The sequence below is a fragment of the Trachurus trachurus genome (genome assembly GCF_905171665.1).
Source record: "Trachurus trachurus genome assembly, chromosome: 20".
Taxonomy (NCBI): Eukaryota; Metazoa; Chordata; class Actinopteri; order Carangiformes; family Carangidae; genus Trachurus; species Trachurus trachurus.
The window spans coordinates 3,850,444-3,875,879 of NC_139911.1; the positions used below are offsets into that span (position 1 = coordinate 3,850,444).

At 44.2% G+C, this 25,436-nt stretch overlaps 1 protein-coding gene across 2 annotated transcripts in view; it reads left to right on the top strand.

Moving 5' to 3' along the window:
* The window catches only part of znf438 (zinc finger protein 438), a gene marked incomplete at its 3' end in the record, with an annotated part of 58,675 nt that overhangs the window by 28,331 nt on the left and 4,908 nt on the right, over positions 1–25,436 (top strand). For both annotated transcript variants that reach the window (XM_083995632.1, XM_083995633.1), the window contains one exon: positions 5,105–5,217. The remainder of the gene's footprint in view (positions 1–5,104; positions 5,218–25,436) is intronic.

Genomic DNA, 25,436 nt, shown 5'->3' on the forward strand with positions numbered 1-25,436 from the left:
TCGAGGCGTCTCTGTCGTGTCGCCTTTAAAGCACCGAAAGTGAAGCACCCCTCCATTTGCAGGGCTCTCGGGTCCCTCGGTGATGACATCACCGGTGCAGTCGCGCACTAATTGAGGTTTAATGCTAGAGTAGAGCGAGCAGGGCTGTAATTTTCCCGCCCTGGCCTGGAATAGAGACGACAGCTTTTTCATGTGGTCTGGGCTAATTTAGGTTTCAGTGCTGCAGCTGTGGGACACCTCACACTTTTGTCCTTCGTCTCATTCTGCTGCGAGACTTAACAAATATCAAACGCCAGCTTGTTTTAGATTCAGAAAAACTGACAGAGTGAAGGCAGCACACGTCAATAAAAACCCGCTGATGGGATTTGGCGCTTTTGAAAACACTGACCTGGAAAAGAGAAAGAGAGAGAAAAGTTTTGGTTCTGGTGGTGGTGGTGATATTTATTCCAGCGCCTGTTGCAAAACCACAAAAAGTTCTGAAATAATCCTTGAAGAAATAAATCGATTCTTCCCACCACCTCTGCCTGAGGACGCCACTGATTCACAATGTAAAAAACATGATATGTCAGCGCTGCACCGTGCGGCTTATATAGGCCTCCGTAGGTGGAGGAGGAGGAGGAGTAAGATTGTGAGGATGAAGCAGCTGTTAAGACGCAAAAAAAAAAAAAAGCGGCATTGAGCGTGTCATTACGATTGTATTTCCACAGAGCCGGGGCGTAATGACATTCATCCTCAGATCCAGGCAAACACACGCACACGCCGACACAAACAAGAGCTCTACCTGCTCTTTATCCCATCTGCCATATCAGGGCCCAGTGTAAACATCGGGCTCCGTTTGAAGTGGAAAGCTTTAATCACAAGTGTAATCATTGACATCACTTGGTGGTTACCGACCTGAGAGAAGATGTGGGGGGTTGGGGGAGACGATGGGGGGCGAGGGAGGCGCTGAAGAGGCCGAGGATAGCATCACCAACAGCGGGAGACCAGACAGGCGATGACAGGCCGTCAAAGAGGCTGTGGCAGGTTCAGGGTCTCTGGAGAAGATACGTACAGATGAGTGTCGCTGCTGAGAGCAACATAACATCAGCTAACTGCTAATATCAATAACAGTCAGCTAATGCCAGTATCAAAACCATAACCAATCAGCTAAGTAATATCAAAACTAATCAAATAACTAAAATCAAAACTAATCAGCTTGCTGCTAAACTCTGATCCAATCAGCTAATAGCGAATCAGAACTATAACCCATCTGCTAAATGCAAATATCAGAACTGACCATGACTCCGCCCCCTTTAGGAGACCAGCAGACCGTGACTCCGCCCCTTTTAGGAGACCAGCAGACCGTGACTCCGCCCCTTTTAGGAGACCAGCAGACCATGACTCCGCCCCCTTTAGGAGACCAGCAGACCATGACTCCGCCCCCTTTAGGAGACCACCAGCAGCAGCAGCAGCAGGTCTTGAGTCTATTGACTCCAGTGGGAGAAGTGAACGTGAGCTCAGATTACGGTTGATTCTTTCGCTCCGTAGTCACTGAAGTAAATATTGGACTAATTTTTCACAAGACAAATCTCTTCTGAACATTTTGAGACTAAATTGAAAAAATTTAGACACATCAGGAGAAAATTTACTTTGTTCAGACCTGTCTCTTTCTCAACAACACACTCTCACCAGATCTGGCACATATCTCCATGGTAACTTCAACTAATGTTCGCAAATGCCCGCGCTAACTCATTTTCGTAATGTTAAATATGACTATTAGCTTTGTGAATATTTATATAGATGGCTTGTGATGAGCCATCTTGATAGTAATAGAGAATCTTTGCTGCTAATATCAAACCCATATCCAATCAGTTAATTTATATCAAAACCAATCAGCTAACTGTTGAAATTTAACCCAGTAAGCTAACTGCTAATATCAGAAGTAATTGCCCAACTGCTGATATTAACCTTGTAGTGAATTGCTAATATCAAAACCAAAACCAATCAGCTAACTGTTAATATCAAAACCAAAACCAACCAAATCAGCTAAATGCTAATATCAAAACCAGTCAGCTTCCTCCAAACAGATGTTTACTGGTCTTTAAAAGCTTCCATGTGTAGAATCCGCAGCTTGTAAACATTAACTTGTTCAAAGTTACACTGCAGTCCAATCAAAAAGATCTAATTAATCCTGTACAGATGTGCAGTGACACACAGTTAAACGCTAACATGCTAAATCATAACATGGGAGTAAATGCTGAAGTGCTGTTATTGTGTAATATGATGTAATGTTTTAATGAATCTGTATTATTTAGGCTCCAGTGCTGTTTAACGTGTGTAAAATAAGCAGCAACTGTCACTGTACATGTGTGTCATTGCCTCTGTAACGTACAGTGGCCTTGAGGTGCGATTTTAGAAATGAAGGAGAGTTTTGTGACACACACACACACACACACACACACACACACACACACTGATCCCATTGTACTGGTCGGGTCTAGTCGGCCTCTGCCTGGGCCAAAGCCTGTTAACTCCAATTCAGAGCGTGGAGGTTGGTAATGAGCGCTGTCAGAGTTGACATAACAACCTGCCGCTTCGGGGCTCGAACGCCCGGACTCACAGAGACCAGGCAGGGTCCGATCCAGCGACCGTCGACTCGTGTTCTCTGGCCGTTCGCCCCTTTTTTTGCTCGTAGGTCGTTCGGTTTTCACCCTGAGAATCTGACGTGTGGTCTGAAAGAAAAGGGAACCCATGCAGCTTCACTTTTACATTTAGATTTCCTCCAGGTGAAGTGTGTTAAGTGAGACATGCATAATGAAAGACTGTTTTACATTTAATTCACTTCACATCGGAAAAGACCTTATTTAGATTTAAATTGGATTTTAATGTAGTTTTAACTCTGCAGCTTCAGGAATCGTCTTTGCTATGAGACGTCACTTTCTTTGGGAACTCTCTGAACTTGTCTGTCTCCATCCTACCCTCCATTTTTTCTGTATTTCTCTTGTGAAGCACATTAAGTTGTTTCTTGCATGAAGTCGTCTTCTTCCTCCTCTTCTTATCTTATAGATTCAAGAGCCAGAAGCCGTAACCATCAAATTTAAACGAGAGCCAAGAAATATTTAATGTTATCATGTAAAAAAAAAAAAAAAAATCCAGCATATATTTCAGTTTCACTTTCTGAATTAAATGATGAATAATATCTCAATTTTCTGAGCTGCATTGCACACCTGAGTCACATACTATGGACATGGGTGAGCCCATGTAAACAGGAAGTAGTAAAAAAATACTACTAACAGAAACAGCTGTGGCATTAAGATGCAAATTTAACTGCGCAACAGCTGCAGCAAAAACAACAAGGTGTGACACATTTACATCCATGAGATGATCGTTTCCAAAAAGGTCAGTTCTCGTCCGTCACGATGGCAATGAACACGACGTCCCCTTTTCAAATTTTCAAAATAAAACAGAGTGAGAAGTTTTTTCCAGCAGCCAGGAAGATCCAAACTTCCTCTGCTCCACAAAAACTGAGGTCACTTTTTGTTTTCCTACCAACGTCCCTGGACTTCACACTTTTGCTGTTTTTTTTTGTCCCCGACGTGCAGCTGTGAATTGTGGGGCTTCACACACACACACCACACACACACACACATGAGCGTGAGGCTTTTGGAAAAACGATGTCCAATCAATTCAATTTGCCACAGGTGCCACACTCCAATCAAACCCCCCAGACACATCTCAAGGATAATTAGAGCAAACAGGAAGCACCTGACCACAGCAGAGGGTCTGATCACGTCACAGTTTGATTATTAATAATACATTTTAGCAATTTAGATAAACCCATAATAATAAAACATCAGTTATAAGTAAAACATGTGAAGTGTAAAGTGTGCAGGAAGTGGAGGCGTCGTGTTGTGTTTGCTGCTGCTGTGCCCGTTTGTCCTGCGGGTTAATCTACCCAACACTGGTTTTTGTTCACCATAAGCATTTTTCTATCTGTCGTGTCCCCTCCCGGCTCATCAGGGCAGGTCGGTCGGCGGCTCGTGTGTGTGTTCGGGAGGCTGCGTTTGTCTGATTCGAGTTCAGGCAGCAACAAAAAAAAAAAAAAAAAACCTGAGCTCCTGAGCTCCAGCCTCGCGTGTCCCGCTTCCCCCCGTTTCTCAATAATTTATCCAGACAACTAGAATGATTATTCTATGAATATGCACTAAAAATTCCTTTCTTGTGCTTCCTCCTCTCCAAGTTTGTGTGTATGTGTGTGTGTGTGTGTCTCAGTGTGTGTGTCTCAGTGTGTGTGCATGTGAGCAAATGTGTATGCAGCTCTTTTCCACCTGAAACAAAGGAGGTGTCAGGGCGAATTAGCCCCCCTACGACTGAACGCCCAGAGAGCTTAGAGATGCACCACAGGTTCTGCTGAGTCGCACATGAGCCGCAGTGTCTGCCTCTTCTTCCCCTGCTTCACCCCCCTCCACCTCCAAACCCCCTTCACCCCCCCTCCTCCTCCTCCTCCACTCCTGAGCTGCTCTAACAAGGTTGTTGGAAGAGGATAAGGCATGTTAAATGAATAATTTACACAGGAGAGCGCTCCTTATTTATTTAATACGGCTGGATGTGACTGAGTGGGCAGCCTGCGTCCCCAACTGCCGAGACACTGTTGGCTAAACGGGCGCTCGCTCGGCTTAATGGAGGCCAAAGCGACAGGCGTTTAAAGAGAGCAAAGGGGGCGCATGTGAGAGAGAGAGAGAGGTTTGTAGATAGGGCTGTGTGTGTGTATGTGTGTGTATGTGTATGTGTGTGAAACAGGCCGTGCAGAGCTGTACTAGTGTGCAAATAATGTTGCTACTCAGTGCACAGTTGCACCGTGTTCCTCTTTATATGTTGATGCAGACGGATCACATGTCACACTCAGCTGCTTCACCGCTTCCAGGAATCTGATCTGGTTGATGATAAAAAGATAAAAAAAAAAAAAAAAAAACATATTTATAAATGAAGTTATGAATAGATCCAAAGCCCAGTAAATTGTGGGTAATACAGTACACTGTTTTACTCCTGTGATTATTAATCTGCTTCACATGTCTTATTATTTATGAGTTTATTTTGAAGGGTTTGTTGTCTGATGTCTCCACAGGGGGCGTGTGGAGAGGGGGGGACAGGACCACGACCCGGGCGCCACCCAGGAAGAGGAGGAGGAGGAGGAGGAGGAGCGAGGGAGCAGCTGAGGAGGAAGCAGACGTCCAGTTGGTAAAGACACTTTCTGTTTTCAGATCAACTTTGTGTCACAGAAGCAGCAATGAAAATGTTTTTCTCTGATCAATTGAGTGTGATTGGTCAATCATTTGCAGGTGGTGACATTATTTAATGGGATAGTTCAACATTTTGGCAAATTGGCCCATTGCCATAATCCCTATAGTCATAGCAGTAGGTTCGTTACCTTTAATTGTCGGTGCAAGCTGTTTTTAGAACGGCGGAGCAGAGCCGTGAGCTGCTCAGAGCTACGCTACAGAGGCTCATGGGATTTCTTGGTTTCCATCATCAAACTCATCAAATACACAATCCAACAACTCCACAACGCTCTGGTGGACAAGTTGTGACCTGAACATTCACCACGCTATGAGATAATAACACAACGTTACCAGACAGAGTTGTTTTAGAGGGAAATTCAGAGACTGTTGATGAAAAACTGTCCCTGAAGGCAACGCGCATCAGCGGTTTTACATGAATTTACCTACTACTATGACAGCGATTATGGCAATGGGCCAATTTGCCAAAATGTTGAACGTTTTCGCATTAATTTCCCTCTAAAACAACTCTGTCTGGTAACGTTCTGTTATTATCTCATAGCGTGGTGAATGTGCAGGTCACAACTTGTCCACCAGAGCGTTGTGGAGTTGTTGGATTGTGTATTTGACGAGTTTGATGAGGGAAACCAAGAAATCCCATGAGCCTCCATAGCGTAGCTCTGAGCAGCTCACGGCTCTGCTCCGCCGTTCTAAAAACACCTTGCACCGATAATTAAAGGTAACGAACCTACTGCTATGACTATAGGGATTATGGCAATGGGCCAATTTGCCAAAATGTTGAACTATCCCTTTAAGTCCCACACACTTTGTAAGAGTTGTGTTTCAGTGGCCAGAGGTGATTGTGTTGTTAATGAACACGGAGGTGAAGTGATTAAACGTTTCTCTAACGAAGCTTCATGTTCCTGAAATTAAAATCCTCCGGATCAAAGAATCAAATCCTTCAAATCCTCTTCCCTCACATCTGGATTTCTCTGACCTCCTCTTCCTCCTCATCTTCTTCCTCGTAGTCGTCATCGTCATTGTCTTCGTCCTGTGGACAGAGTCGGTCCCACTCATCAGGGGCAACACACCACGCACACTTATCCTCCATGTGGTGTGTGTGTGTGTGTGTTTCCCAGGAGAATGAAATCCCACAGCTCACACTGACCTCATTATAAAAATAGCTCATCTATCCAGCCATCACATTTCCCTCCGTTTCCCCCTCTCCTCCACCTCCTCCTCCTCCTCCTCTTCCTCCATCTCTCTCCGATACACTGACGCTCTCCGTCGGTGTTTGTGTTCGTCTTATCGTGAGATTAAAAGCTTATACGTTTCCTCGTACGGCGGCAGCGGCAGCGGCGGCAGAGGTTTCCCTGCCCTGCACCTGTCGTCGCCGTAATCTGGGCTCATAACATGTTTTTTAATCAACACAACATCTCTGAGTGACAGTGGAGGTGATGATCAAGTTAGTTGTTTTGTTTTTTTTCCTCCTCTTCTCATCTTCTTCTTCTCCTTCACCCTCTTTCTCTGTCTCTTTCTCTCCCTGCGGAGTCAAATCCCCCCATTAGAGTGAACAGCGCTCGCGTCTGTTTAATTTAACAGCAGCATCAGTGATCATTACGGCCCGACGGCGGCTTTGATCCTGCCAGACAGCAGCGTTTTCCTATGGTTTTAATAACCCAACAAAGACACCTGAGCAGATGCCGAGTTGAGTGAACGGACTGCAAGACAAAGACGGAGACAAAGCGACACGAAGCAACTATAAAGGGAGAAGAAAAAGACTTTACATAGAGTAAAGTAAAAGGCGATGATGCCCTGTGGTGCATTCACTGTGTCCGTCACCTCTGGGAACACCGAGCGGCTCCACAGATAAAACAGTAAAAATGATTATAAAGAACAATGAGAAGAACCGTGTCAGGAGTTTAAGGTGGTGACTCGTCGTTATATATAAAAGGATGTAAACAAAAGGAGACACGGGTTCTGCTCTCTGAGGGGAGACATGTTAAAGAAGCTGTGATGCGCTTAAACACTTAAAGAGCAGAGATGAATGGCGGCGTAATGAAAGTGAAGTCCGAGGTCACGTCACTGGTTCACGTCTGTGAATGCAGATCATTTTAAAAAGACGCTTTATTCTAATAGATCGCTTTCAAAGACCGGTTAATAGAGTTTTTTATTTACATAGTCAGAACCGGTTGCTCTAAGGACGGAGCATGTGACCTTTTAATTATGATCAATGACCCTGAAGTTTCTACTTTCAGATAAAAAAAAAACAAAACACTGGGAAATAGTTAGTGAAGTTAGTTTTAGACCGACTCCGGATGAGGAGACTTGTCCATCACTTCTGGTCACTTCTTCTGTTGTCTGTTTTTAATAACCACTGATGCTGCATCCTCAGTTAAAGGAGACATATAATGTCCCTTTTCCACAAATTAAAATAGTTCCCAGGTGTCTTTAAGTCATGTTTGTGATATGTTTTGGTCAAAATACCCCAAGGATCAAACATCACAGCTCTTTTCATCCTCTCCAAACAGCCCTGTTCAGAATGGCTGGTTTCAGTGCCTGTCCCTTTAAATGCAAATGAACCACTGCTTGCCCCGCCCCTTCTACCGGTACCAGGTAGGGGTGGTTTTATGCAAATTCGAAAACTAGTTACATTATTGCTAGACAACTGAGGGACCAGCTGCAAAACCACATGGATTTCAACTTAGGGCGCCTACAAATTTCACATTTTAGGGGCCAAAAGACAAGACAAACACCCAAATATATGTTAAAGAGCCTTAAAAAGGTGATATTTCCATAATATGTCCCCTTTAATAACCACTGATGCTGCATCCTCATCTCTTGTGTTGCACTCTGACCTCTTGCCTTGCCTTTTTCGAGCTCCAAAAACGGAGCATTTGGGAAAACACTGCAGACCAGAGGTGTGTTGGCGCCTGGTTGGAGGAAAAAGTGACGTTTTATAAACGTTGAGTCTGAGCTGCCGTGACCGTCGGTGTTGAAAAACAACATGATAATGAAAGACAAGTGTCACTTATCGTCTGAGCTGCAGCTGTCGTGCAGTTGTGCAGCTCTTCTCTGTTCCTCATTCAGACCCTTTTTCTTTTTTTTTTTTGCAGCTAATCATCTGCAGATTAGACGAGCTGCTTCCTGTTTACACCGACTCACGCACACGAGTTTGTGTGTTCAGGTGTGTTAGTGTGGATGTGGACACATGCAGATCATGAAGGAGATCTGAGAGTCGGTTCTGGGACGTCCTGAGTTACTCAAGTCTCAGATCTGTGTTTCTGATTCTTCGTCTCTCTCTTTACCTTCCTCCTGTTTCTCACCTGCTCCACTTTTAAGAAACTCCGAACGTTGTGATGAGGTGGTATTATTTTTATATTTTAAAGAGGAACTATTCTACATTTTTACCTTTAATTACCCAGCTACAGAGTCCTAGTTCTGGTTAAACCAATGACTTGTAACTAGTTCCAGGGAGAATGGAGGCTCTTCCTCCTAGCGTCTCGTAACGCGCTAACCCGTAACCCCTAATCTCTTGTTTATGACCGATATACGACTACACAGATACAGGTTACCCTTTAATTTACAGGCCACTAATTACATCATAATGTCTAGAAATAGCCAAAAAATAACAAGTAATTGCATCATAATGCCTAGAAATAACCTAGAAATAACGGTCAATTTCATAGTAATGTTGAGAAATAAAGCCAAGAAATTGTATTTATTTTTATTTGATGAAAAGCATGTGTAATCTTTTGCCTTTATGGAAAACATTACATTACTATGAAATTTATCTTTATTTCTAGGCTATTTCTTGACATTATGACGTAATTATCACATACAAATATACACATAGTAACATGGTAGATGATAAATAACGTTATCCACCGCTCCATGGATTGATTTCTCACCGGCTTCGTTGGAAAACAAGTGCACATGGAGGAGAGGAGGGTTAGAGACACAGAGGAGGAGACACCAGACCTGGAGAGTTCCCCTTTAAAGACCATTTCATCCTAAAGCATTATATAGTATATCCTGTATATCCTGTGATGTACGGGATAATGCAGCTTGGAGGAGTTGAAGAAAAGCAGAGGAAGAAGTCGGTTATGAGCTGCACTTGTTTGCCTTCTTCTCTCCTGTGTAACATTTACCTTCTCACCTCCACCTGAAGCGTGTCACCCCCCTCCTCCTCCTCTTCCTCCCTCCTCCTCCCCCCTCCTCCCCCAGCAGGGCCAGCAGCTTATGTTAACTAAGAACACGCTGCCTTGCATTGACCTGCTTTTAGAAGCCCGGGCTCACCTCACCAGGAGAACTGTTGGGGCTCATCTACATATTCTTTTGATCTGACGCCGGGTCTCCAGGAGCAGCCGTCATTAAGGAAGTTTGCACGATGCTCCCTCTCCTCCTCTTCCTCCCCCCCCCCCCCCTCCTCCTCCTCATCGTCGTCATCATGGCTGAAGCTTCTTCCACCACAGCAGCAGCAGTAGGCCCTTTCAACGTCCTCTTCCTCACCACCAACCTTCGCTTCAAAGCCGCCCTCGGTCGGCTTGAAAGCCAAAACCACTCTTGTCTGTCCTTCACCGCTAAGCTGATGTGTTTGTGTCTGTGTTGTGTTGCCCTTGGGGTGGGTTACCTCCACCTCCCCCCTCCTCCCCTCCACCTCCCCCCCTCTACATATCATCTCCTCTCCTCCCCACCTCGCTGTTTATCTGTCTCTGGGCTCGTCACGTCCCTGAACCTGCTCTAATTAGCATCCCACACAACACTGTTTATTTACTCAGGTACCGACAGGAGGGGAGGGAGGTGAGAATGAAAGGGAGAGAGTCGGAAAAAGGGAGAAAGACACAGAGAGAAAGCCAGGAAGAGAGAGAGAGAGAGGGAAAGCGAGGGAGGGCTGGGAACAGGAAGAGAGGGAGAAATGATTCAGAGAATCAAAGAGCTGTGAGACTCTCTCATAGCGGATGCAGGGGGTAATGATAGTTAGAAAGACATGATGCAGAAAGTCGAGAAAGTGAGAGACAGAGAAGTTTCCCGCCTCTCCACGCCTCCTCGCTGCCTTTTCCCAGCGTTTCATCTGAGATGCACACAGCCTAAAATTAGCAAACTGGCAGCTTCCTTCCTTCCTTCTTTCCCTCTTCTAGGGCCCCCATTAAACTTCTCGCAGCGCGTCGAGTGATCATTAAGGTGGGACCGGGAACGCAGGTGCTTTCTTAGTGTCCCAGTCGCGGCGGTGGCGGTGGCATCAGTTTTTCCTCGACAGGGCTGACATGAATAAAAAATCCTTTGCAGTCCTCGACTCGTCGTCTGTGGGCGTGTTGGCGTGGCGAACAGGTTTTTCAACTTGTGAGTTTATGTGTAGCGGTGCATCACAGCGCTGCACATCTGTCAGAGGGATGGAGGAGCGGCAAATTAATGACTGACAGACTGAGGCGGACTGAGGATGGAGCACGGACAGATCCCGTTGTTTATCTCTGCAGGTCTGAAGCTCGTCGATCAGAGATGATCTGATTAAAGGGGATAGTTCACCCAAAATTGAAATTTCACTCATTATCTACTCCCCCTCATGTGGACTAAGGGCTATGGGAGAAGTTTCAGAGTCCTCCGTGGCTTCTCTGAGTTACAGGGGGTCTCGGCGTAGCAGTGCATGTCCATGTAACGGTTGAGAATGGAGCTCACTTTTCTTCGTCCAAAAAGACACACCAAAAAACATCCAAATACCTCCATGCTGCTCGTATGTAATGTCCGTCTTGTATTGAAGCCCCGAAATGCGAAATTGTCCAGAAAAAAATTAAATAAGTCTATATTTCAAGCTTGTTTTGTAGCAGAAGCTTCTCAAAGAGAGGACAGACCCTGGTTCGTCCAAATTTGACGAACCGGGAAGAGAAGCTTCCGCTACAAAACAAGCTTGAAATATAGACTTATTTAATTTGTTTAGGGACAATTTCGCATTTTGGGGCTTCAATACAAGACGGACATTACATACGAGCAGCATGGAGGTATTTGGATGTTTTTTGGTGTGTCTTTTTGTTACGAAGACAGTTGGTATCCATTTGCAACCGTTATATGGACATGCACTGCTACGCCGAGACCCCCTGTAACTCAGAGAAGCCACGGAGGACTCTGAAACTTCTCCCATGCAGCCCTTAGTCCACATGAGGGGGAGGAGATAATGAGTGAAATTTCAATTTTCGTGAACTATCCCTTTAAACGAAGGTAAAGCGTCGCAGAGTTCAACCTGCTGCTGCTGCTGCTTCGTGGCTCCTCCGTCTTATTAAGGCAGCGCGTCACGTGTCCCGCATCACATGTCAAACATCTGTGGGGTTTAACCGGTTTCCACCACATCTTGTCCAAACCACATCTGAAGGCAGAAGTTTATCCCCTGTTTCTGAGAAAACCTGCAAATCAAAGTAAAAAAGAAACACGCAGGAAACGTAGAGAAGAGGAACAAGGTGCAGACTAAAGGAACCCTCGCTCCTCTGAGGTTTTTATTGCGTCGCCAAACAAAATGACGATCGAATCCGTGTGAATGAAGATAAACAGAAGGTCAAACGTCTACTTTGGTTTCTCCTGAACCTCCATGTGCTGATCAGATCATCTGTTTCGGAGCAAAAGTTTATTAACCCATAAGGACCCACGGTGACACGGGTGTCACACCGCCTTCAAGTGTCCTGGAAAGCCCCTTACACATATTGATGTTGAACTTTTAACTCATGAAGTCCCTAAGTGACATCTACTCAACATCCTGGTGCAGTCACATGACTCTCTGTGAATCTCTCTATCCATGACAACATTTCCAAGATGGTGGCCAGCAGAGTTGGCACATTTCACAGAGGCAGCTACTTTTAAAAAGCTTGCTTTCTGTCAATAAAATAAGCCACCACCCATTTCACAATGCAAATCCTTTTATAACATGTCCCTTGTTGTATTTAACCTGTTCTGACCTCATTTTTTGAAGAAACTCATATAAAACAACTTAAGAAAATATTGCTGTGACATATATGTCACATCGGGCCTTAGCCTTAAAAAAGTCAGGAAAAATACCATGTGACGCCTATGTCACAATCAGAAAAATGGGAAAGAACTGCTCAATTAAATTAGGTGATTCAGGTATTTTGAATTAATATACTCTATGTTGTTCAATTTAAAACATAATTTAAACATGTTAACATAAAAATAATGTCAAATTCAATCAATATTTAATAAAATGATATATCAGTCCGGAAATTGAACCACAGATTTAGCAGAGACACTATTCTCAGTAAATGGACAAGATTTTAGTATCCCATGCTGGTCCCATATTAATGTAATTATGCTTTTTTGCTGTATTTTTTGTAATAAAATAGGATACAGTGTTCAGGATGTACTGACAATCATCAGACGTGCAATAGATGGTGTATACAGAACAACAAATACAGCAAAGAAGAATGAGAGTTTACATAAGAAAATATTAGGAAACAAATAAGAAAAGTTAAGACAGTCAAACAGTCATGAACCAGGTTTGAGACAAGGGTTTTGGACTGCTGTACTGGTGGGAGAGAGGGTCCGATGTGGTGCATTGTGAGAGAAGGACGTTTTACCCAGCTCAGTTCTGACGAATGGAATATGACCCAACAGTTCTGTGAGTGGGTACCAATGTTTTGTGATTTCATAGTTAACAGAGATGATAAATAAGGAGACATAACTGTGACAGGGCTTTAAAAATGGATTAAAACCAATGCTGTTTTCCCCTTACTGTCAGAAATGACCAGCCGACATTTTGATAAAGAGTGCCGTGATGAGTATTATATGAAGCATTGGAAATGAAATGTAAGGCTGAGTGGTAAACAGCATCCAGTGGAATCAAAGTGGAACTAGCAGCTCTTCCATAGATGTCATCTCCATACTCTAAAACAGAGAAAAAATAGTGTCTCCAATTTTTTTCCTGTGGTGAGTAGGGAAACGGTGCTTATTTCTGTATAGAAAGCCAAGTATTGTTCTTAGTTTAGCAATGAGGGTGGTGATATGGTGCTTAAAATTAAGACAACTGTCCATCCAGATGCCAAGGTATTTGTAGTTGGAAAGAAAATTGTGGTTGCACAGCTTTTAAGGCTTCAGTAACTGGTTAAAGCCTTCAATATGAGGCAATATTCGCATTTCTATAGCGTTTGCCCTTTTTTGTTGTGAAACTTGTCTTAAAAAGGTGTTAATAGTAACCAGCAAATTTGTAATTTTGATATATGTTATGGAAATGCAAATAAAAGGTCAAATTTGTGTTACAGAGCAAAAGAAAATGTCAAGCCCATTTATTTTCAAGTGAAAATTTAAGTTACCAAAAACGCCCGATGTGACATATTGACCCCTTGCACGTGACGTCACGTTCCACTCGCGATAGCTCCGGACGCCATGATGGACGGCAAAAGAACAGTGAACGTCAATGTAATTGAATGGGCGCGTTATAGTTTTGTGACATACCGTGGTTGTAGGGTTTCCCCTCCTTTTCCACTGAGCTGGTTCCAGTGCTGGTTCGGAGCCAGAGCCTGACTAGCACCGGTTCTTTGCTTTTCCACCGCTTAAAAACCGGTTATTGGTTCTTAAAACTGGTCTGAAGCACCAACTCCTTGCTGGTTTAGAGCTAAGAACCAGGGCTGGCCACTGGCAGCGGGGTTACATGAACAACAGGACCAGTGAGAAGATATACAGACACGTTATCGATGCTATTATAAGTTAGTTTATCTACAGTGTATAGTCGATGTAAACACAGTTGAAGCTAACTAGCTGAGCTACATGCTGTGGCTAACAACAGCTAACGCTCGTAGTAAACATAGCACCGTCACAACGTAGTTGCCGCCGTCGGATCGCGCCGATTACAACGAAGACGGCTTCCCGTTTTCTTTTATTTTTCAGCCGGCTTTAATCAGAGAATGATCACTAATTATACAGACGTCGGGTCAGGTCTTCAACACCCACGGGTCGGACCAGGTTTTACTTTCCAGGTCTGTTAACTGTAGTTAGCAGCAGCAAAGACAGCAGCAGCTGCTGTATGGGGAGTGTGGCACTGACTTGACGTTAACTCCTTAGCAGTGGAAAAAGCACAGAAAACTGAGATATTCTACGGTGAATAACAAAAAAACAAACGGATTATTGCAACGGGTGTGTAGATATTCTATTTAAAATAAGTGATAATGCTGTAAGGTTGTAGTGTGAAGTGATCGAGCCACATTGTTGGACGGCACCCATACAGTCCATAGACAGTACATTATCACTGAGCACTTTCTGCCGTCCGTCATGGTGTCGCCTCTCGCGTAACGTTCTAATTGTGACGTAGCTGCAAGGGGTCAATATGTAACATTCCAGATCTCTGACAATAGGTGGCGCTATTTCAAAAAAAACTTCAAAAATGTGTTCCATGCATTCCACTTGGTCTGTGTTTCACCCCACTTAATTTTCCTTCAAGTATAAATGGGTCTGGGTTCTTATGGGTTAATCCCAATCTTTTCCTGTAGATCAGAGCTTACAGACGCTACAAGAAGCATAATGAGGCCCTTTAGTCTTCAGGTTTGTGTTTTTTTTAGCTATAAATCTAGTTTATAATCCAAACCAGCTCCTGAATGATATCTGTTTGTTCAGTTTACGCCTCATCTACGCGTAAAATGTTGTTTTTAATATGTAAAAAAACAAAAATCTCTGTAGTTGCACAAAATACTAAACATAAGGAACATCAAAGACAGTTGTGGAATGGGATTAAAATGCAGAATTTAACTTCACAACAGCTGCAGCGGAGACAACAAGGTCAGTAATGCTTTGTATTTATTAAGACCAGACTCGGCAGATTTTCCAAAACTCTGTGTTTTAGTGGCTCAAACGCGGCAGAGACACGAGGGCAGGACGAATTAAAAACGCAGAGTCAGTGTTTGTATTTGATTCTTGCAGACAACGGCACAAACTGACGGTGAAATTTGGACAATGAACAAGCGTCTAGAGGTTTTAAAACGCCTGTAATCTTCGGTCAGATGAAGCTGCACGTGAGTTTGTTCTTTCTACGCAACAAGAATAGAAACAAGGTCTTGAAACTTGGGACCAGAAGTCGACTTCATGTCTGGGAACATCACTCTGTCAGGATATATGTGACTTCTTTCTTTTTATTTCATGAATAAAAAATAAAAAAAAGCTTAAAGGGATAGTTCACCCAAAATTCAAATTTCACTCATTATCTACTCACCCTCATGTGGACTAAGAGCTGTGAGAATTTTCAGAGTCCTCCGTTCCTTCTCTGAGTTACGGGGTGGTCCGTGCAGCAGTATTTGTCCATATAATGGTTGTGAATGGATACCAACTTTCTTCGTCCAAAAAGACAAACCAAAAAACATCCAAATACCTCCATACTGCTCGTCTGTAATGTCCTTCTTCTATTGAAGCCCCAACATGAGAAATTGTTCCGCCGGTCGAGATTTGCACAGGATTTGACACAGGAAGAGCAGTGAACCGAGACACTGGGAGCTTCTGCTACAAACAAGCTTAAAATATAGACTTATTTAATTTTTTTCGGAACAATTTCTCATGTCGGGGCTTCAATACAAGAGGGACATTACAGACGAGCAGTATGGAGGTATTTGGATGTTTTTCCGGTGTGTCTTTTTGGACGAAGAAGGTTGGTATCTATTCACAATCATTATATGGACAAATACTGCTGCGCGGACCCCCCCCCCCCCCGTAACTCAGAGAAGGAACGGAGGACTCTGAAAATTCTCACAGCTCTTAGTCGACATGAGGGTGAGTAGATAACGGGGGAAATTTGAATTTTGGGTGAACTATCCCTTTAAACATCCAAATCCTCAGTGAATCCTGCTCCGAATGTCCTGCAGTCGTCCAGAAAGTGAGACCGTTGACAGGACCTGTCCTCAGGTATGAAACCCTGCGTGTCCCAGCAGAGCGGGACAATACGTTTGTTTCCTGTCTGATCCCACATCCTCAGTTCAACATGTTTTTATCTGCTTCCTCGTTGCCATAGAGACGCTGCGGACTAGACAACTGCGTCGTACGTCCGGGCGTCCCCCCCCCCCCCCCCCCCCCCCCTCTCTGAGTCGTACAGTACATCCACCGTTATCTTTGTTTTCGTGTCTCTTATCTTCTTCTCGTTGTCGTTTCCTGCTGCGTTCCCGTCGGTCACTCGGCAGCAAAACGAGACCTGACGACTTCCTTTACTTCAGCGACTCCACAGCTTCGTCAAAGCCAAAGATCTGCCAGTCCGGTTGTTTTTCACATCCGAGAATTCCTCTAGTGACTGGAATTTGAGCAGTGCTGGGAATTTTCATTCACTGCGTCCATGTCCACACTTTGGTTCTGACACACGCTTCCTATCTGGCCTTGACAGGATCCATTCCTCTTGTTTCCAGCTCTATATTTACTTCTGCAGAACCATTCAAAGTTCACAGAAAGTTCTAATTTTGTCTCAAATTGCCTGTTGGGTAGAAACTCGGCTGAACCTCTGAGACGGATCAAATCAGCTCAGGCCTCCACTGTCTTCTGATTGGAGCCTGTCATAAACAAAAAGACTACAGTGCAACAAACCACCAAAGTTACATAAGTGATTGGAAATGGCAGCTTTTCAAATTCATACATACTGTACATGTTTGAGCATTTATAGCAACAACAACAGCAGCATGACCTGTTCATTGTGTGGTAGTTGCATGTGTGGAAAATGTGTTAAAAGGTCGACTGAAGTGAAAACTATGTGCAGTCAAGTGATACAAAAGTTGATATGTTGTATAGTGAAGCTGCACTAGATCTAAAAGTCTAATAATCAAACAAACCAAACTCTCCCCGACCTCCTCCACTCAACTCGTCTAACTTTGTGTTTCATTGTGACGTAGTGTGCAGCCAATAAGCCACAACCTTATGCAGAAATTGAAGTTTGAACCTTTATAAAATTGAAACAAGCGAGTTATATACAAATAAATCCCCTGTACAGGAATTTATCTGTAGAGACCACATCTGTTTCTGCACCAGGCTGTAAACATGTTTATCTCTGCTGTAAAGCTAAAGGAGACATATTATGTAATTATCACTTTTCGAAGGCTCTTTAACTTATATTTAGGTGTTTAACTTGCCTTCTGGCCCCCAAAATGTGAGAATTGACAAAAAAAATCTGTAATTTTCAGGCTCCAATGGTTGAAATCCACATGGTTTTACGAGCTGTTCTCAGTTGTCTGACAATGATGTCATTAGTTTTCAAATTTGCATAATACCGCCCCTACCTGCTCATTTGCATTTAAAGGGACAGGCACCTGAAACCAGCCGTTCTGAACAGGGCTGTTTTGAGAGGATGAAAAGAGCTGTGATGTTTGATCCTTGGGGGATTTTGTCTTTAAGACACCTGGGAACTATTTTAATTTGTGGAAAAGGGGGCAGCGTACGTCTCCTTTAAAGGATGTTTTAACATGGGAGTCTATGGAGACCGACTCACTGCTGGAGACTCAGCCTAGTGGCCACGAGAGGAACTGCAGCTTCTGGCTTCGTCACACTCTGTCACCTCCCTCTGCTGATTTCTGACAGCTCTCCTCTTTTCTTCTTTCCCTCCTCCTCTTCCTCCTCTCCTCTCCTCTCCTTCCACTCTTCCACCACTCTTCACTCTTTAGTGCTGTTTGACCTATTCAGCAGGGTCCAAATGTCACGGCGGAGGGAAAGGTCAGGTAAAGGTTTAGTGTCGAGCAAAGTCTGGACGGCGACGCAGCGCTGGCCGCCTGAGGGTGGGGTGGTGGTGGTGGAGGTGTGTGTGTGTGTGTGTGTGTGTGTGTGAGGGGGGGCACATTAACACTTGAAGCTCTTGAACACACACCTCTGCGCTCGGACACGTCGCTGTCGCCTCGGCTTCACGTCGACGCCACTCAGCTCTGAGCCGACAGCCATCGTGCCTTTGTGTCGTTTAGTGTGCATGCCCCCCCCCCCCTCACCCCTCCATCTCTGCGACCACGGATGATTGAAGGTGTTACAACTTCCTGGGGATGACACATGGCCTTGTTGGACATGGGGGTCAAAGGCCATTGGTTGTCAGGGGTTTACAGCATCCTGCCTTCAAAGAGCAGCGCAACCTTGTTTTTAAAAAATCGTTGTCCGCCACATTCTCTGCTCTGAGCTCCTTAAAACGCTCCGTGGAATATTAATACGTGGGGGGGGGGGGGGACGAGTTTAAATACAAATGAAAACGATCAGAGTCGTTCATTTTATTCATTTCTTTAGACGCCGAGTCGATGAAAGCAAAACATCCAGAGTCTCAGTTCGGTTCAGCGTCGGCTATAAGAGGAGCGGCGGGTTAGCAGAGGGGTTTCTCTATCGATTCATCTACATCCACATGCAGGGCAGAGCAGCGGGATCCTAATTGGAATGGATTTCTCCCTTGCATTGATTTGCTCAGGTGACAGTGGATGACATACGGTTGTGTGTGTGTGTGTGTGTGTGTGTGCCTTGAATACCATATGGCGCTGTAATGTTCTCTCTTGCATCACCTTTCTCTGTTTTGTTGCTCGGTGAAAAGGTAGAAAAGGAGCAGCTGGACGCTACCAAGACGCCGGTCATCCTGTTTCCTCGCACATGTGTGTATGTGTGTGCATAGGTGTGTGTGTGTGTGTGTGTGCATGTGTGTGCATAGGTGTGTGTGTGTGTGTGTGTATTCCTTGGCCTGCTCATCCTGCAGAGCTCTGGGACAAAACAAGGACCTCTGCAAACACTGATTTCATTTTCCCCATGATCGCCTTCGCTCCAGACCCCAGCTCCTTGGCGCACACACACACACACACGCATACATACTGTACACACACACACACACACACACATGCATATATACACCTTAGGCTGGAGAACAAAGATGAGCAGTTAGCATGCATGCAGCAAGAAGCGATCAAGCACAGATAATTCTTACGTTCAGTGAGGAGGAAAGAAAACGGTATGATCTCATTTCCTCTTGGACTGAAGCGTCCGTGAAAAGCTCCTTTTGTTTTAATTGAGATGAATTATATATATATTTATATATTTTAACTACCTCTCACATTCATGCTATGTGTGTGTGTGTGTGTGAGAGAGAAAGAGACGTAGAGATAGAGGGAAGAGGAGGAGGAGGAGGTAGGTGAAACATGGCCGCTGGACATGGCTTCTCACAGCCGGCTGGCCCCGACCCCCTGTGATTTGCCCTCTTATCTAGCCCAGATCCTGGCCTTTCATCTGGGCTAAAACCTGGGGGAGCTTGGCCTCTGCTGGGTTTTTTAGCCCTCCCTCCTCCACAACACACACACACACACACAGATATACACACACACTTCATTCCAGACCCCCCTCCATCTCCAGGCTCTATCTTTGAGTCCCAGATGAGAATTGCTCTCACCTACAACGGAGATAACAAACCCCACACTCCTCCGCTCCGCTTAACCTCAAAACACTTCACATTTGATTTTCTTTAAGTTTCACCACAAGAGACAAGAGAGAGAAAGAGAGAAAGAGAGAGAGAGAGAAAGAAAAACAAAACAAAACCTGTCTCCTTTTTCCCATTGTCTCCTGTTGACGGGGGCCGATGTTCGGGTCCAGACCGCAGTCCTGATGGAACTGGGAGTAAAGCAGAAAAACGCTGGACTGTGCAGTTCACACAGTAGTCTGTCTGAAACCGAGACAAAGCATCGGGGATGAATTACTGGCAGACAGCGGTGCAGGTTGTTTTGGCTCGGTGTCAGTCGTCCGCCGCCGGTCTTGGCTGGACCCGGGTCCGACCTGGTTATAGCACCGTATCATGCAGAAGCAGTTCAGACTAGAGTGCTTTACATACAGTATAGGACAACATATTAAAAGTAAACAGCAATTGATACACAGAAGTTCATACACACAAAGACATTTAAGGAAATGCACAGCTAAATAGAAAAGTCTTAAAAGGATGGTTCACCCAAAATTCAAATTTCACTCATTTTCTACTCACCCTCATGTCGACTAAGGGCTGGGAGAAGTTTCAGAGTCCTCCGTGACTTTTTGGAGTTACAGGTGGGGTTCACGCAGCACTGCATGTCCATATGACGGTCGCGAACGGAGCTCACTTTTCTTTGTCCAAAAAGACACACCAAAAAACATCCAAATACCTCCATACTGCTCGTCTGTAATGTCCCTCTTGTATTGAAGCCCTGACATGAGAAATTTGCACAGACACCGGCAGAGCAGTGAACTGAGACACTGGGAGCTTCCACTACAAACAAGCTTAAAATATAGACTTATTTAATTTTTTTCGGAGCAATTTCTCATGTTGGGGCTTCAATACAAGAGGGACATTACAGACGAGCAGCATGGAGGTATTTGGATGTTTTTTGGTGTGTCTTTTTGGACGAAGAAAAGTGAGTCCCGTTCGCTACCGTCATATGGACATGCAGTGCTGCGCCGAGCCCCCCTGTAACTCAGAGAAGCCACGGAGGACTCTGAAACTTCTCCCAGCCCTTAGTCCACATGAGGGTGAGTAGATAATGAGTGAAATTTGAATTTTGGTTGAACTATCCCTTCAAGTTTGGCTTTGAAGGAGCACAACGTCGGAGCATTTCTGAGATCATGTGGTAGACTATTCCACTCTTTAGGTAAATAGATGCTAAAGGCAGTGTCACCTGAGTTGGTTAAGGCTCTGGGCCCATGGGGGAGTTGATCTCTACTCTGTGACCTGAGCAGTCGACCAGGATTGTGAGCTCATAACTGGTCTGATAGTTATACTGTGGAGCCAGACCATAAAGGGCTTTGTAGACCAAAAGGAGTATTTTAAAAATTGAATTCTGAAGACAACAGGTAGCCAGTGAAGGTTGCGGAGGATTGGAGTTATGTGGTGTGATCTTTAACCTGTGCAGCTGAATTTTGGATAAATTGTAATCTGTGGATTGTTTTGATTTTATTGGAAGACGCATAAACAGAGAGTTACAGTAATCAAGCCGGCTCATGACAAAAGCATAAGTGAGTTTCAGTGAGTTTGTGGGTCCGGTCCGGTCCCAGGTGGAGGTCTGCTCCTGCCCTGCTGCTCAACCCTGACCTGCTCGCTGCATAAACAGCCGATCGTCACCTCTCACCCCGCTGCCTTCACCTGATAATCTGTCTCTGTGGATCAACCCCCACCTCTTCTCTTCTCTCCTCTCCTCTCTTCTCTTCTCTCTCCTCTCTCCCCCCTCAGCCTCCCACATTCAGACCAGAAACCAGGTTTTCTGCGTCACCCCGGCCCTGATCTCTGACCCCGGTCAGATTAGAGTGGTTGGCATTTCAAATCCAGCAGCAGATTGAGTAGCATCTGTGACCCCCCCCCTCTCCTCCTCCCCCCTCCCCTCCCTGTGCATTTCTGCCCTCTGAGCAAACATCTAAAGTTAGACACAGGTTTGTACCTCGGTTAATGCGAGTGTCCTCTGATCCAGAGTGTGGAGGTGAACGCACACAGAGGCTGCAGAAAGTTTTCAGACCCTTTTACTCTTATATAGTAGATTTTAATTGATTAAATGTAGTTTGTGCACATTAGTCGTCGTTGTTGCTTTGTTATCGCCTCTCTGCAACTTGGTTAAAAAAAAGCTCTGCTCTGACTTTGTGTCGGAGTTTGGATCTTAATGAACATTTAAAACAGTGACTGAAGCTTTGAATGATCTTTACAACCTTCATATGGTCTGGTTGGAGGTTATTGGTGTGTGCTCTACTGGATTATGGTCTGGGTTTTCTTCAGAGGTGGATTTTCTTTGTTGGTAGTCTGTAGTGGGTTCACTTTGATGTTTAGGGTTACTTCATGACGTTGTCCTCTGAGGTCCTGCAAGGCCTGGTCCACACGGAAACACAGCTTCACCCAAAAACCATCTTTTTCTTGTTCATTATGAAAAAGTTTCAAGAAATATCTGTGTACACACGGATCCATGAAAACTAGTCTGGGGCCGTTGACTCGCTGTTTTGTTAAGGAAACTCTTTAATTTAAGGAATATAATTTACAAGAAAGTCCCCGAGCCATTAAGTTAACATTATATAGTATCAGAGCAAATATTACGATCGATGATGATTTAATGGGCGCAATTCACCCGACGGTAATCAGTCGTTGTTATTGTTACGTTATGTCCATAGACTGTAACGTATAGAGGTGTGACACAGGTTACAGGTCAGATCGGTGCGGGGTATGACATCGTAGTCTTACAAAAGATCTGTTTTGGGCATCTACATGAAAACACTGGGGCAGCGTTTTCAGATTTTCCCACCCTGGGACCCGTTTCCAAAACATACTGTACCATTTCACCCCCTCCGAAAAACGCATTTCCGTCTTGATGAAACTTATGTGGATTCACCGAAACCCGTCTTTGCTCCTCTTCTCCTCCGGCTGCTCTTGTCTTGAAGGTTTTGGACAAACACCGAGTGCATATTTCCACCCACGTAGTTGTTTGCATTCACACTCGTGTTGGACGTCACGGTCCCTGGAAACCTCTAGAGCTGGTTTAGTCACAGATCACAATCAGTTTTCAGAGCTTCTTCTTATTTACGTCTGTACTTTGATCTGGTCGAGTATTTATCTTTACCATCAGCTGTGTCTGGATCATCAGCACCAGAGAGAGAGTTGTGAGTTTGTCACTTCAGCATCTGTGGCTCTGGATTTCAACATCACCAAAAGACGATGGAGAATAGGAATGTCACGATTACTTGTTTTCACAATTAATCGTGGTATTAAATGCCACAATTAATTGATCGTAAAGATTCCTAAATACCGTCACTTTCACAAAAACTTGATGTTGGAACCTTATTGGCAGATGTGCGCAAAAATATGGGTAAATGCACAGATACTGGTCCATTTATCTAACGTAACACTGAATGGTTAGGAATTTAAATGTTAGTGTCTCATTTTTAATTAAAAAAAAAGCAAAACAAAACAAAAAACGATTAAAATAAATGCAAACATCTGGTATAGATAACAATTTATGACCTGAATATTTCAAACACTTCCCCTGGGGATTAAGAATTGGTCATATATTAATAGATACTTGAAATATTTTGTGTAAACATGAGTAATTATATTTTGACTTGGCTAAATTTGATTTTACACATTCATATTGTTGTGAAATTAAAGGGACAACGAGGAGTTTTGGAAAAGCGAAGTGTTTTCACACTACATTTATGAGCCTCCGCGCACCGTGAAATTCTTTGACCGGCGCAAGACAGACTCATGTTTTCATTCATCAAGAATTAAAGTCAGAGGTTTGAAGACGATCACATACCGTCGTAGTTCCGACCATAAACGGCGATTCGGCGGCGTTATTCTCATGACTCGCCGCAAAACCGAAAGTAAAGAAACGCTGGTCGGCTCGACCAGCATTTCCACCACCACTAATAATAACAAAATAACGATAGAGACAAAACGATTTATTTATCGAAAATGGAGCCATTAACAAGTGTGGGTAACGTAGATTCATCCACATTAATATGAGACTTTTAAATAACCAAATAGAAACTCCTCGTTGTCCCTTTAATTAATGCATAATAATCGTGATAATCGGAGTACTGTGATTATTTCTCTGACAATAATCGTACCAAGAAAATGTATAATCGTGACATCCCTAATGGAGAATAATGTTGGCAGGTCACATTGACCCTCACTGGTACATCATCATCGTCCCCCATGTGGCTGAACTGCAGCAGGACAGAGTTACAACATCGTCCTCCTCCTCATGCAGACTGCAGGGACTCTCACACAGAGAGGGTGATAATAGGCAGAGCGGATGGAAGGAAGACAGAGGAGAGCTTCCTTTAAATATTAATATCACAGTACAGTGAGTAACTGGATGTGTCTCGAGGCCGTGTCATCGTGTCATCATCACACACACTCACCTGTTGAACCGCTGTACTTCCTGTAGTCGTTGAGCTCAGAGCGTGAGTGTGTGTGTGAGTGTTGAACCAGGATCAGATTCGGTGGAAACACAACAAACAAAGAGCGTCGCTGCTGTGAAAATGTTTGAATCCTCCACCTGCGTTGAACTGTAAAGTTTGGAGATTTGGCATCTTCTTATTTGGATATTTTACAGTCACAGGAACAGTTGAGGCCAAACTTTTGCATGTGTTGCCATGAAATTTCCCACAATCCCCTGCTTTTCCTCTAGTTAGATATAGTTTATATTCACTGGCATCATCATACAACACTAGAGAATCAGAATTAGAAAAGCTTTAATAGCCAAGAGGAATCTGAATTGGTGTATTTGCCATAAACTAGAGATTTAACAATTAAACAATTAAAAAAAGAGAAACGTATATGATACATAGAGCCGCAACTGTTCTTATAATGTTTGCATTGATGTTTATTTTTGCTCCCTCCTCCCTCGGGTGTCATGTTGGTCTGTGCAAACACATGTGTGTACAGATGTTTTTATACTGGAGCAGCACCTGGTCACATCAGATGACCTTGCTAAACACATTAGCATATTAATGAGGAGCGTTTGATTCGTGCTTCTCGCTCGCTCTCACACCTTTTTACAGGACGACGATGAACTCAACGTTGGTTTTATTGTCTTATCTGAGAAGTATTAGAGTTCAAACAGGAACACCCCCCCCCCCCCTCCTCCTCCTCCTCCTCCTCCTCCTCCTTCGTCTCATGTCCGAGGAGCGCTGTTCCCAGTTTTCCAGGTGGAACGAGACAAATGGATGCCGTAAAGCTGAAACTTGTTTCTGTGTGGTGCGACTCGGTGTCAGGTGACGTCGGGCTGAATCATGTGTGACAAAAGGATTACAGGCTTGCTGGCTGCTTCTCCAGCTGTTCATACAAGCCCCTCCCCCCTTTTTTTTTTCTTGCCTCTTTAATGTCAAACTTTCACATGGTGCGATTCATCGCCAAGCGTTGCCTGTGCACACTTCTCCCACTCTCTGCGGCCACATTAAATGCCCAGAGGAGCAACACATCCCACAGTTTTATTCCACTCTGTTTTCAGCCAAAGTCACAGTCAAACTGGAATCAACTATCCACAAAGAGGAGGAATATCTCCAGTTTTATGGAGTCGTAATGCGGTAGGGGTACTGTATAAATAATCTCTCTGCACAGAAACACTTCCAGCTGTTAAACAATATGCCCTTTGCAGTTTTTCTTTTCTTCTCCTTCTTTTTGAACATACAAAGCTCCTTGCTCAGACTTGCTTTGAAAGTGAATACAGGGGTTTGAGAAATAATGTTTCTGATTTTTTTTTTTGCCTTTTGTGACAC